The sequence below is a fragment of the Triturus cristatus genome, chromosome 1_1, assembly GCF_964204655.1.
Source record: "Triturus cristatus chromosome 1_1, aTriCri1.1, whole genome shotgun sequence".
In the NCBI taxonomy this organism is placed as follows: Eukaryota; Metazoa; Chordata; class Amphibia; order Caudata; family Salamandridae; genus Triturus; species Triturus cristatus.
Genome location: NC_140579.1, coordinates 806,428,661 through 806,443,483, shown reverse-complemented (window position 1 = coordinate 806,443,483; position 14,823 = coordinate 806,428,661).

The following is a 14,823-nucleotide window of genomic DNA, read 5'->3' as shown; positions in this document are numbered from 1 at the left end:
ATGGCTTGGCAGTTCGGGCTGGACTGTTCCCATGAGGCACACGGTCAGACTGATTTGCATATGGCCATGTCTGAACTGGCGTGGCAGAGTAGGCCATAGAACGGTGATGGATCAAACTCAGATCTGTTGACTGGGTGTGAGTGTTTGATTGCTTCTGATGCTCCGTCCATCACCACCCCCTTTTGTACCGCTTTGTTCGCCATAAGTTGGCAGGGTATGCTCAGACGTGAGTCCCTTGCTCACTTTGCCACTGGATTCAAGCAAGCCTGGCTGAAGACGGCTGAAATGCCAGAAACCGGTCCTAGAAAGCTTGTTTCCGGTCCAGGGAAGGCATGGCTTGGCAGTTCGGGCTGGACTGTTCCCATGAGGCACAGGGTCAGACTGATTTGCATATGGCCATGTCTGAACTGGGGTGGCAGAGTGGGCTAAAGAACGGTGATGGATCAAACTCGGATCTGTTGACTGGGTGTGAGTGTTTGATTGGTTCTGATGCTCCGTCCATCACCACCCCCTTTTGTACCGCTTTGTTTGCAATAAGTTGGCAGGGTTTGCTCAGACGTGAGTCCCTTGCTCACTTTGCCACTGGTGTGGTACTTTAAAATTTGGGACCGCATAGGAGGCAGGGCCCTACCCCTGTCTCTTCCGGTATTAGCAAACCGCGAATGGCCAATGCGGTATGTACAAGTGCTTTATATAACGTTTCATTGATAAATGCACTATGTACACGATATTATACATCACTACGTGGGTTCCATCTTAGAGCGGTGGCCATCTTATGGTTGCCCTCACATAGGCTACATATTATGAAACAAATACGGGCCTTTAGAGCACATGTGCCTTCCTTTGACTTCTCTGTGACCTGGGCAGCTTGGCTCTGCTGCCCCAGGTCAGTCCAGTCTCACGAGCTCCCCGTCCTCTGTCCACCTGTGATTAGCATCAGGGTTTGACACACCATAAAGCCTTTTCATCACACACAAGCCTCCGGCTAATCTCTTTCACACCTGACTGTTCCTGCTTTATGGCCTGTTTTGCAAACAGGAGCTGCCCGTGTTTATTGGGGTCTGCTGATATCTGATGAGGGATCTGAGCCTCGCTGGGTAAATAATTGTGGGCTGGTTGAACAGGAATGTGGGATTGTCACCATGACTCTGCCTTTTCTTTGAAGCCAAAATATGTGAATGACCACTTGTAAAACAGGGGCGGTGTTGCCCAAAGTGTAATATTCTGTATAAAGTAGAAGACTGGTTTTTGTTCTGCAGACTGCCTCATTCAGTTGCTAAGGCTTCTGTGCGACGTAGTCTCACTCATTTGAGTTTAATAAAGATGTCTTTTTCATATTTCAGCTTCTTCTGCCAAGTTCTTTGTTACATTACCATGAGAGCGTCTTTTATAATACTACACCAACAGGATAACCCGAAGTCATAGGGTGCTATCCCTGGCACCGCTGGGGTCCTAAAATCCCCGGAACTTCACTGGATTCAAGCAAGCCTGGCTGAAGACGGCTGAAATGCCAGAAACCGGTCCTGGGAAGCTTGTTTCCGGTCCAGGGAAGGCATGGCTTGGCAGTTCGGGCTGGACTGTTCCCATGAGGCACAGGGTCAGACTGATTTTCATATGGCCATGTCTGAACTGGCGTGGCAGAGTGGGCCAAAGAACGGTGATGGATCAAACTCAGATCTGTTGACTGGGTGTGAGTGTTTGATTGGTTCTGATGCTCCGTCCATCACCACCCCCTTTTGTACCGCTTTGTTCGCCATAAGTTAGCAGGGTATGCTCAGACGTGAGTCCCTTGCTCACTTTGCCACTGGATTCAAGCAAGCCTGGCTGAAGACGGCTGAAATGCCAGAAACCGGTCCTAGGAAGCTTGTTTCCGGTCCAGGGAAGGCATGGCTTGGCAGTTCGGGCTGGACTGTCCCCATGAGGCACAGGGTCAGACTGAATTGCATATGGCCATGTGTGAACTGGGGTGGCAGAGTGGGCTAAAGAACGGTGATGGATCAAACTCGGATCTGTTGACTGGGTGTGAGTGTTTGATTGTTTCTGATGCTCCGTCCATCACCACCCCCTTCTGGACCGCTATGTTCGCCATAAGTTGGCAGGGTATGCTCACACGTGAGTCCCTTGCTCACTTTGCCACTGGATTCAACCAAGCCTGGCTGAAGACGGCTGAAATGCCAGAAACCGGTCCTAGGAGGCTTGTTTCCGGTCCAGGGAAGGCATGGCTTGGCAGTTCGGGCTGGACTGTTCCCATGAGGCACAGGGTCAGACTGATTTGCATATGGCCATGTCTGAACTGGGGTGGCAGAGTGGGCTAAAGAACGTTGATGGATCAAACTCGGATCTGTTGACTGGGTGTGAGTGTTTGATTGGTTCTGATGCTCCGTCCATCACCACCCCCTTTTGTACCGCTTTGTTCGACATAAGTTGGCAGGGTATGCTCAGACGTGAGTCCCTTGCTCACTTTCCACTGGATTCAAGCAAACCTGGCTGAAGACGGCTGAAATGCCAGAAACCAGTCCTAGAAAGCTTGTTTCCGTTCCAGGGAAGGCATGGCTTGGCAGTTCGGGCTGGACTGTTCCCATGAGGCACAGGGTCAGACTGATTTGCACATGGCCATGTCTGAACTGAGGTGGCAGAGTGGGCTAAAGAACGGTGATGGATCAAACTCAGATCTGTTGACTGGGTGTGAGTGTTTGATTGGTTCTGATGCTCCGTCTATCACCACCCCCTTTTGTACCGATTTGTTCGCCATAAGTTGGCAGGGTATGCTCAAATGTGAGTCCCTTGCTCACTTTGCCACTGGATTCAAGCAAGCCTGGATGAAGACGGCTGAAATGCCAGAAACCGGTCCAAGGAAGCTTGTTTCCGGTCCAGGGAAGGCATGGCTTGGCAGTTCGGGCTGAACTGTTCCCATGAGGCACAGGGTCAGACGGATTTGCATATGGCCATGTCTGAACTGGGGTGGCAGAGTGGGCTAAAGCACAGTGATGGATCAAACTTGGATCTGTTGACTGGGTGTGAGTGTTTGATTGGTTCTGATGCTCCGTCCATCACCACCCCCTTTTGAACCGCTTTGTTCGCCATAAGTTGGCAGGGCATGCTCAGACGTGAGTCCCTCGCTCACTTTGCCACCGGATTCAAGCAAGCCTGGCTGAAGACGGCTGAACTTCCGGAAACCGGTCCTAGGAAGCTTGTTTCCGGTCCAGAGAAGGCATGGCTTGGCAGTTCGGGATGGACTGTTCCCATGAGGCACAGGGTCAGACTGATGTGCATATGGCCATGTCTGAACTGGGGTGGCAGAGTGGGTTAAAGAACGGTGATGGATCAAACTCGGATCTGTTGACTGGGTATGAGTGTTTTATTGGTTCGGATGCTCCGTCCATCACCATCCACTTTTGTACCGCTTTGTTCGCCATAAGTTGGCAGGGTATGCTCAGACATGAGTCCCTTGCTCACTTTGCCACTGGATTCAAGCAAGCCTGGCTGAAGACAGCTGAAATGCCAGAAACCGGTCCTAGGACACTTGTTTCCGGTCAAGGGAAGTCATGCCTTGGCAGTTCGGGCTGGACTGTTCCCATGAGGCACACAGTCAGACTGATTTGCATATGGCCATGTCTGATCTGGGGTGGCTGAGTGGGCCAAAGAACGGTGATGGATCAAACTCAGATCTGTTGACTGGATGTGAGTGTTTGATTGGTTCTGATGCTCCGTCCATCACCACCCCCTTTTGTACCGCTTTGTTCGCCATAAGTTGGCAGGGTATGCTCAAATGTGAGTCCCTCGCTCACTTTGCCACCGGATTCAAGCAAGCCTGGCTGAAGACGGCTGAACTTCCAGAAACCGGTCCTAGGAAGCTTGTTTCCGGTCCAGAGAAGGCATGGCTTGGCAGTTCGGGATGGACTGTTCCCATGAGGCACAGGGTCAGACTGATTTGCATATGGCCATGTCTGAACTGGGGTGGCATAGTGGGTTAAAGAACGGTGATGGATCAAACTCGGATCTGTTGACTGGGTATGAGTGTTTTATTGGTTCGGATGCTCCGTCCATCACCACCCGCTTTTGTACCGCTTTGTTCGCCATAAGTTGGCAGGGTATGCTCAGACATGAGTCCCTTGCTCACTTTGCCACTGGATTCAAGCAAGCCTGGCTGAAGACGGCTGAAATGCCAGAAACCGGTCCTAGGAAGCTTGTTTCCGGTCCAGGGAAGGCATGGCTTGGCAGTTCGGGCTGGACTGTTACCATGAGGCACAGGGTCAGACGGATTTGCATATGGCCATGTCTGAACTGGGGTGGCAGAGTGGGCTAAAGAACAGTGATGGATCAAACTCGGATCTGTTGACTGGGTGTGAGTGTTTGATTGGTTCTGATGCTCCGTCCATCACCACCCCCTTTTGAACCGCTTTGTTCACCATAAGTTGGCAGGGTATGCTCAGACGTGAGTCCCTCGCTCACTTTGCCACTGGATTCAAGCACGCCTGGCTGAAGACGGCTGAACTGCCAGAAACCGGTCCTAGGAAGCTTGTTTCCGGTCCAGGGAAGGCATGGCTTGGCAGTTCGGGCTGGACTGTTCCCATGAGGCACAGGATCAGACTGATTTGCATATGGCCATGTCTGAACTGGGGTGGCAGAGTGGGCTAAAGAACGGTAATGCATCAAACTCGGACCTGTTGACTGGTTGTGAGTGTTTGATTGGTTCTGATGCTCCGTCCACCACCACCCCCTTTGGTACCGCTTTGTTTGCCATAAGTTGGCAGGGTATGCTCAGACGTGAGTCCCTTGCTCACTTTGCCACTGGATTCAAGCAAGCCTGGCTGAAGACGGCTGAAATGACAGAAACCGGTCCTAGGAAGCTTGTTTCCGGTCCAGGGAAGGCATGGCTTGGCAGTTCGGGCTGGACTGTTCCCATGAGGCACAGGGTCAGACTGATTTGCATATGGCCATGTCTGAACTGGGGTGGCAGACTGGGCTAAAGAACGGTGATGGATCAAACTCGGATCTGTTGACTGGGTGTGAGTGTTTGATTGGTTCTGATGCTCCGTCCATCACCACCCCCTTTTGTACCGCTTTGTTTGCCATAAGTTGGCAGGGTATGCTCAGACGTGAGTCCCTTGCTCACTTTGCCACTGGATTCAAGCAAGCCTGGCTGAAGACGGCTGAAATGCCAGAACCTGTCCTAGGAAGCTTGTTTCTGGTCCAGGGAAGACATGGCTTGGCAGTTCGGGCTGGACTGTTCCCATGAGGCACAGGGTCAGACTGATTTTCATATGGCCATGTCTGAACTGGGGTGGCAGAGTGGGCTAAAGAATGGTGATGGATCAAACTCGGATCTGTTGACTGGGTGTGAGTGTTTGATTGGTTCTGATGCTCCGTCCATCACCACCCCCTTTTGTACCGCTTTGTTCGCCATAAGTTTGCAGGGTATGCTCAGACGTGAGTCCCTTGCTCACTTTGCCACTAGATTCAAGCAAGCCTGGCTGAAGACGGCTGAAATGCCAGAAACCGGTCCTAGGAAGCTTGTTTACGGTCCAGGGAAGGCATGGCTTGGCAGTTCGGGCTGGACTGTTCCCATGAGGTACAGGGTCAGACTGATTTGCATATGGCCATGTCTGAACTGGGGTGGCAGAGTGGGCTAAAGAACGGTGATGGATCAAACTCAGATCTGTTGACTGGGTGTGAGTGTTTGATTGGTTCTGATGCTCCGTCCATCACCACCCCCTTTTGTACCGCTTTGTTCGCCATAAGTTGGCAGGGTATGCTCAGACGTGAGTCCCTTGCTCACTTTGCCACTGGATTCAAGCAAGCCTGGCTGAAGACGGCTGAAATGCCAGAAACCGGTCCTAGGAAGCTTGTTTCCGGTCCAGGGAAGGCATTGTTTGGCAGTTCGGCCTAGACTGTTCCCATGAGGCACAGGGTCAGACTGATTTGCATATGGCCATGTCTGAACTGGGGTGGCAGACTGGGCTAAAGAACGGTGATGGATCAAACTCGGATCTGTTGACTGGGTGTGAGTGTTTGATTGGTTCTGATGCTCCGTCCATCACCACCCCCTTTTGTACCGCTTTGTTTGCCATAAGTTGGCAGGGTATGCTCAGACATGAGTCCCTTGCTCACTTTGCCACTGGATTCAAGCAAGCCTGGCTGAAGACGGCTGAAATGCCAGAAACCGGTCCTAGGAAGCTTGTTTCCCGTCCAGGGAAGGCATGGCTTGGCAGTTCGGGCTGGACTGTTCCCATGAGGCACAGGGTCAGACTGATTTGCATATGGCCATGTCTGAACTGGGGTGGCAGAGTGGGCTAAAGAACAGTGATGGATCAAACTTGGATCTGTTGACTGGGTGTGAGTGTTTGATTGGTTCTGATGCTCCGTCCATCACCACCCCCTTTTGTACCGCTTTGTTCGCCATAAGTTGGCAGGGTATGCTCAGACGTGAGTCCCTTGCTCACTTTGCCACTGGATTCAAGCAAGCCTGGCTGAAGACGGCTGAAATGCCAGAACCTGTCCTAGGAAGCTTGTTTCTGGTCCAGGGAAGGCATGGCTTGGCAGTTCGGGCTGGACTGTTCCCATGAGGCACAGGGTCAGACTGATTTTCATATGGCCATGTCTGAACTGGGGTGGCAGAGTGGGCTAAAGAATGGTGATGAATCAAACTCGGATCTGTTGACTGGGTGTCAGTGTTTGATTGGTTCTGATGCTCCGTCCATCACCACCCCCTTTTGTACCGCTTTGTTCGCCATAAGTTGGCAGGGTATGCTCAGACGTGAGTCCCTTCCTCATTTTGCCACTGGATTCAAGCAAGCCTGGCTGAAGACGGCTGAAATGCCAGAAACCGGTCCTAGGAAGCTTGTTTCCGGTCCAGGGAAGGCATGGCTTGGCAGTTCGGTCTGGACTGTTCCCATGAGGCACAGGGTCAGACTGATTTGCATATGGCCATGTCTGAATTGGGGTGGCAGAGTGGGCTAAAGAACGGTGATGGATCAAACTCGGATCTGTTGACTGGGTGTGAGTGTTTGATTGTTTCTGATGCTCCGTCTATCACCACCCCCTTTTGTACCGCTTTGTTCGCCATAAGTTGGCAGGGTATGCTCACACGTGAGTCCCTTGCACACTTTGCCACTGGATTCAACCAAGCCTGGCTGAAGACGGCTGAAATGCCAGAAACTGGTCCTAGGAAGCTTGTTTCCGGTCAAGGGAAGGCATGGCTTGGCAGTTCGGGCTGGACTGTTCCCATGAGGCACAGGGTCAGACTGATTTGCATATGGCCATGTCTGAACTGGGGTGGTAGAGTGGGCTAAAGAACGGTGATGGATAAAACTCGGATCTGTTGACTGGGTGTGAGTGTTTGATTGTTTCTGATGCTCCGTCCATCACCAACCCCTTTGTTACCGCTTTGTTCGCCATAAGTTGGGAGGGTATGCTTAGACGTGAGTCCCTTGCTCACTTTGCCACTGGATTCAAGCAAGCCTGGCTGAAGACGGCTGAAATGCCAGAACCTGTCCGAGGAAGCATGTTTCTGGTCCAGGGAAGGCATGGCTTGGCAGTTCGGGCTGGACTGTTCCGATGCGGCACAGGGTCAGACTGATTTGCATATGGCCATGTCTGAAATGGGGTGGCAGAGTGGGCTAAAGAATGGTGATGGATCAAACTCGGATCTGTTGACTGGGTGTGAGTGTTTGATTGGTTCTGATGCTCCGTCCATCACCACCTCCGTTTGTACCACTTTGTTTGCCATAAGTTGGCAGGGTATGCTCAGACGTGAGTCCCTTGTTCACTTTGCCACTGGATTCAAGCAAGCCTGGCTGAAGACGGCTGAAATGCCAGAAACCGGTCCTAGGAAGCTTGTTTCGGGTCCAGGGAAGGCATGGCTTGGCAGTTCAGGCTGGACTGTTCCCATGAGGCACAGGGTCAGACTGATTTGCATATGGCCATGTCTGAACTGGGGTGGCAGAGTGGGCTTAAGAACGGTGATGGATCAAACTCGGATCTGTTGACTGGGTGTGAGTGTTTGATTGGTTCTGATGCTCTGTCCATCACCACCCCCTTTTGTACCGCTTTGTTTGCCATAAGTTGGCAGGGTATGCTCAGACGTGAGTGTCTTGCTCACTTTGCCACTGGATTCAAGCAAGCCTGGCTGAAGACGGCTGAAATGCCAGAAACCAGTCTTAGGAAGCTTGTTTCCGGTCCAGGGAAGGCATGGCTTGGCAGTTCGGTCTGGACTGTTCCCATGAGGCACAGGGTCAGACTTATTTGCATATGGCCATGTCTGAATTGGGGTGGCAGAGTGGGCGAAAGAACGGTGATGGATCAAACTCGGATCTGTTGACTGGGTGTGAGTGTTTGATTGTTTCTGATGCTCCCTCTATCACCACCCCCTTTTGTACCGCTTTGTTCGCCATAAGTTGGCAGGGTATGCTCACACGTGAGTCCCTTGCTCACTTTGCCACTGGATTCAACCAAGCCTGGCTGAAGATGGCTGAAATGCCAGAAACTGGTCCTAGGAAGCTTGTTTCCGGTCCAGGGAAGGCATGGCTTGGCAGTTCGGGCTGGACTGTTCCCATGAGGCACAGGGTCAGACTGATTTGCATATGGCCATGTCTGAACTGGGGTGGCAGAGTGGGCTAAAGAATGGTGATGGATCAAACTCGGATCTGTTGACTGGGTGTGAGTGTTTGATTGTTTCTGATGCTCCGTCCATCACCAACCCCTTTTGTACCGCTTTGTTCGCCATAAGTTGGCAGGGTATGCTCAGACGTGAGACCATTGCTCACTTTGCCACTGGATTCAAGCAAGCCTGGCTGAAGACGGCTGAAATGCCAGAAACCGGTCCTAGGAAGCTTGTTTCCGGTCCAGGGAAGGCATGGCTTGGCAGTTCGAGCTGGACTGTTCCCATGAGGCACAGGGTCAGACTCATTTGCATATGTCCATGTCTGAACTGGGGTGGCAGAGTGGGCTAAAGAACGGTGATGGATCAAACTCGGATCTGTTGACTGGGTGTGAGTGTTTTATTGGTTCTGATGCTCCGTCCATCACCACCCACTTTTGTACCGCTTTGTTCGACATAAGTTGGCAGGGTATGCTCAGACATGAGTCCCTTGCTCACTTTCCACTGGCTTCAAGCAAACCTGGCTGAAGACGGCTGAAATGCCAGAAACCGGTCCTAGAAAGCTTGTTTCCGGTCCAGGGAAGGCATGGCTTGGCAGTTCGGGCTGGACTGTTCCCATGAGGCACAGGGTCAGACTGATTTGCACGTGGCCATGTCTGAACTGAGGTGGCAGAGTGGGCTAAAGAACGGTGATGGATCAAACTCAGATCTGTTGACTGGGTGTGAGTGTTTGATTGGTTCTGATGCTCCGTCCATCACCACCCCCTTTTGTACCGCTTTGTTCGCCATAAGTTGGCAGGGTATGCTCAAATGTGAGTCCCTTGCTCACTTTGCCACTGGATTCAAGCAAGCCTGGATGAAGACGGCTGAAATGCCAGAAAAAGGACCTAGGAAGCTTGTTCCCGGTCCAGGGAAGGCATGGCTTGGCAGTTCGGGCTGGACTGTTCCCATGAGGCACAGGGTCAGACGGATTTGCATATGGCCATGTCTGAACTGGGGTGGCAGAGTGGGCTAAAGAACAGTGATGGATCAAACTCGGATCTGTTGACTGGGTGTTAGTGTTTGATTGGTTCTGATGTTCCGTCCATCACCACCTCCTTTTGTACCGCTTTGTTCACCATAAGTTGGCAGGGTATGCTCAGACGTGAGACCATTGCTTACTTTGCCACTGGATTCAAGCAAGCCTGGCTGAAGACGGCTGAAATGCCTGAAACCGGTCCTAGGAAGCTTATTTCCGGTCCAGGGAAGGCATGGCTTGGCAGTTCGAGCTGGACTGTTCCCATGAGGCACAGGGTCAGACTCATTTGCATATGTCCATGTCTGAACTGGGGTGGCAGAGTGGGCTAAAGAACGGTGATGGATCAAACTCGGATCTGTTGACTGGGTGTGAGTGTTTTATTGGTTCTGATGCTCCATCCATCACCACCCCCTTTTGTACCGCTTTGTTCGACATGAGTTGGCAGGGTATGCTCAGACGTGAGTCCCTTGCTCACTTTCCACTGGATTCAAGCAAACCTGGCTGAAGACGGCTGAAATGCCAGAAACCGGTCCTAGAAAGCTTGTTTCCGGTCCAGGGAAGGCATGGCTTGGCAGTTCGGGCTGGACTGTTCCCATGAGGCACAGGGTCAGATGGATTTGCATATGGCCATGTCTGAACTGGAGTGGCAGAGTGGGCTAAAGAACAGTGATGGATCAAACTCGGATCTGTTGACTGGGTGTTAGTGTTTGATTGGTTCTGATGCTCTGTCCATCACCACCCCCTTTTGAACCGCTTTGTTCGCCATAAGTTGGCAGGGTATGCTCAGACGTGAGTCCCTTGCTCACTTTGCCACTGGATTCAAGCAAGCCTGGCTGATGACGGCTGAAATGCCAGAACCTGTCCTAGGAAGCATGTTTCTGGTCCAGGGAAGGCATGGCTTGGCAGTTCGGGCTGGACTGTTCCCATGAGGCACAGGGTCAGACTGATTTGCATATGGCCATGTCTGAAATGGGGTGGCAGAGTGGGCTAAAGAATGGTGATGGATCAAACTCGGATCTGTTGACTGGGTGTGAGTGTTTGATTGGTTCTGATGCTCCGTCCATTACCACCTCCGTTTGTACCACTTTGTTTGCCATAAGTTGGCAGGGTATGCTCAGACGTGAGTCCCTTGTTCACTTTGCCACTGGATTCAAGCAAGACTGGCTGAAGACGGCTGAAATGCCAGAAACCGGTCCTAGGAAGCTTGTTTCGGGTCCAGGGAAGGCATGGCTTGGCAGTTCGGGCTGGACTGTTCCCATGAGGCACAGGGTCAGACTGATTTGCATATGGCCATGTCTGAACTGGGGTGGCAGAGTGGGCTTAAGAACGGTGATGGATCAAACTCGGATCTGTTGACTGGGTGTGAGTGTTTGATTGGTTCTGATGCTCCGTCCATCACTACCCCCTTTTGTACCGCTTTGTTCGCCATAAGTTGGCAGGGTATGCTCAGACGTGAGTGTCTTGCTCACTTTGCCACTGGATTCAAGCAAGCCTGGCTGAAGACGGCTGAAATGCCAGAAACCGGTCCTAGGAAGCTTGTTTACGGTCCAGGGAAGGCATGGCTTGGCAGTTTGGGCTGGACTGTTCCAATGAGGCACAGGGTCAGACTGATTTGCATATGGCCATGTCTGAACTGGGGTGGCAGAGTGGGCTAAAGAATGGTGATGAATCAAACTCGGATCTGTTGACTGGGTGTCAGTGTTTGATTGGTTCTGATGCTCCGTCCATCACCACCCCCTTTTGTACCGCTTTGTTCGCCACAAGTTGGCAGGGTATGCTCAGACGTGAGTCCCTTCCTCATTTTGCAACTGGATTCAAGCAAGCCTGGCTGAAGACGGCTGAAATGCCAGAAACCGGTCCTAGGAAGCTTGTTTCCGGTCCAGGGAAGGCAAGGCTTGGCAGTTCGGTCTGGACTGTTCCCATGAGGCACAGGGTCAGACTGATTTGCATATGGCCATGTCTGAATTGGGGTGGCAGAGTGGGCTAAAGAACGGTGATGGATCAAACTCGGATCTGTTGACTGGGTGTGAGTGTTTGATTGTTTCTGATGCTCCGTCTATCACCACCCGCTTTTGTACCGCTTTGTTCGCCATAAGTTGGCAGGGTATGCTCACACGTGAGTCCCTTGCACACTTTGCCACTGGATTCAACCAAGCCTGGCTGAAGACGGCTGAAATGCCAGAAACTGGTCCTTGGAAGCTTGTTTCCGGTCCAGGGAAGGCATGGCTTGGCAGTTCGGGCTGGACTGTTCCCATGAGGCACAGGGTCAGACTGATTTGCATATGGCCATGTCTGAACTGGGGTGGCAGAGTGGGCTAAAGAACGGTGATGGATCAAACTCGGATCTGTTGACTGGGTGTGAGTGTTTGATTGTTTCTGATGCTCCGTCCATCACCAACCCCTTTTGTACCGCTTTGTTCGCCATAAGTTGGGAGGGTATGCTTAGACGTGAGTCCCTTGCTCACTTTGCCACTGGATTCAAGCAAGCCTGGCTGAAGACGGCTGAAATGCCAGAACCTGTCCTAGGAAGCATGTTTCTGGTCCAGGGAAGGCATGGCTTGGCAGTTCGGGCTGGACTGTTCCCATGAGGCACAGGGTCAGACTGATTTGCATATGGCCATGTCTGAAATGGGGTGGCAGAGTGGGCTAAAGAATGGTGATGGATCAAACTCGGATCTGTTGACTGGGTGTGAGTGTTTGATTGGTTCTGATGCTCCGTCCATCACCACCTCCGTTTATACCACTTTGTTTGCCATAAGTTGGCAGGGTATGCTCAGACGTGAGTCCCTTGTTCACTTTGCCACTGGATTCAAGCAAGCCTGGCTGAAGACGGCTGAAATGCCAGAAACTGGTCCTTGGAAGCTTGTTTCCGGTCCAGGGAAGGCATGGCTTGGCAGTTCGGGCTGGACTGTTCCCATGAGGCACAGGGTCAGACTGATTTGCATATGGCCATGTCTGAACTGGGGTGGCAGAGTGGGCTAAAGAACGGTGATGGATCAAACTCGGATCTGTTGACTGGGTGTGAGTGTTTGATTGTTTCTGATGCTCCGTCTATCACCACCCGCTTTTGTACCGCTTTGTTCGCCATAAGTTGGCAGGGTATGCTCACACGTGAGTCCCTTGCACACTTTGCCACTGGATTCAACCAAGCCTGGCTGAAGACGGCTGAAATGCCAGAAACTGGTCCTTGGAAGCTTGTTTCCGGTCCAGGGAAGGCATGGCTTGGCAGTTCGGGCTGGACTGTTCCCATGAGGCACAGGGTCAGACTGATTTGCATATGGCCATGTCTGAACTGGGGTGGCAGAGTGGGCTAAAGAACGGTGATGGATCAAACTCGGATCTGTTGACTGGGTGTGAGTGTTTGATTGTTTCTGATGCTCCGTCCATCACCAACCCCTTTTGTACCGCTTTGTTCGCCATAAGTTGGGAGGGTATGCTTAGACGTGAGTCCCTTGCTCACTTTGCCACTGGATTCAAGCAAGCCTGGCTGAAGACGGCTGAAATGCCAGAAACCGGTCCTAGGAAGCTTGTTTCGGGTCCAGGGAAGGCATGGCTTGGCAGTTCGGGCTGGACTGTTCCCATGAGGCACAGGGTCAGACTGATCTGCATATGGCCATGTCTGAACTGGGGTGGCAGAGTGGGCTTAAGAACGGTGATGGATCAAACTCGGATCTGTTGACTGGGTGTGAGTGTTTGATTGGTTCTGATGCTCCGTCCATCACCAGCCCCTTTTGTACCGCTTTGTTCACCATAAGTTGACAGGGTATGCTCAGACGTGAGTGTCTTGCTCACTTTGCCACTGGATTCAAGCAAGCCTGGCTGAAGACGGCTGAAATGCCAGAAACCGGTCTTAGGAAGCTTGTTTCCGGTCCAGGGAAGGCATGGCTTGGCAGTTCGGTCTGGACTGTTCCCATGAGGCACAGGGTCAGACTGATTTGCATATGGCCATGTCTGAATTGGGGTGGCAGAGTGGGCGAAAGAACGGTGATGGATCAAACTCGGATCTGTTGACTGGGTGTGAGTGTTTGATTGTTTCTGAAGCTCCGTCTATCACCACCCCCTTTTGTACCGCTTTGTTCGCCATAAGTTGGCAGGGTATGCTCACACGTGAGTCCCTTGCTCACTTTGCCACTGGATTCAACCAAGCCTGGCTGAAGACGGCTGAAATGCCAGAAACTGGTCCTAGGAAGCTTGTTTCCGGTCCAGGGAAGGCATGGCTTGGCAGTTCTGGCTGGACTGTTCCTATGAGGCACAGGGTCAGACTGATTTGCATATGGCCATGTCCGAACTGGGGTGGCAGAGTGGGCTAAAGAATGGTGATGGTTCAAACTCGGATCTGTTGCCTGGGTGTGAGTGTTTGATTGTTTCTGATGCTCCGTCCATCACCAACCGCTTTTGTACAGCTTTGTTCGCCATAAGTTGGCAGGGTATGCTCAGACGTGAGACCATTGCTCACTTTGCCACTGGATTCAAGCAAGCCTGGCTGAAGACGGCTGAAATGCCAGAAACCGGTCCTAGGAAGCTTGTTTCCGGTCCAGGGAAGGCATGGCTTGGCAGTTCGAGCTGGACTGTTCCCATGAGGCACAGGGTCAGACTCATTTGCATATGTCCATGTCTGAACTGGGGTGGCAGAGTGGGCTAAAGAACGGTGATGGATCAAACTCGGATCTGTTGACTGGGTGTGAGTGTTTTATTGGTTCTGATGCTCCGTCCATCACCACCCCCTTTTGTACCGCTTTGTTCGACATAAGTTGGCAGGGTATGCTCAGAAGTGAGTCCCTTGCTCACTTTCCACTGGATTCAAGCAAACCTGGCTGAAGACGGCTAAAATGCCAGAAACCGGTCCTAGAAAGCTTGTTTCCGGTCCAGGGAAGGCATGGCTTGGCAGTTCGGGCTGGACTGTTCCCATGAGGCACAGGGTCAGACTGATTTGCACATGGCCATGTCTGAACTGAGGTGGCAGAGTGGGCTAAAGAACGGTGATAGATCAAACTCGGATCTGTTGACTGGGTGTGAGTGTTTGATTGGTTCTGATGCTCCGTCCATCACCACCCCCTTTTGTACCGCTTTGTTCGCCATAAGTTGGCAGGGTATGCTCAAATGTGAGTCCCTTGCTCACTTTGCCACTGGATTCAAGCAAGCCTGGATGAAGACGGCTGAAATGCCAGAAAAAGGTCCTAGGAAGCTTGTTTCCGGTCCAGGGAAG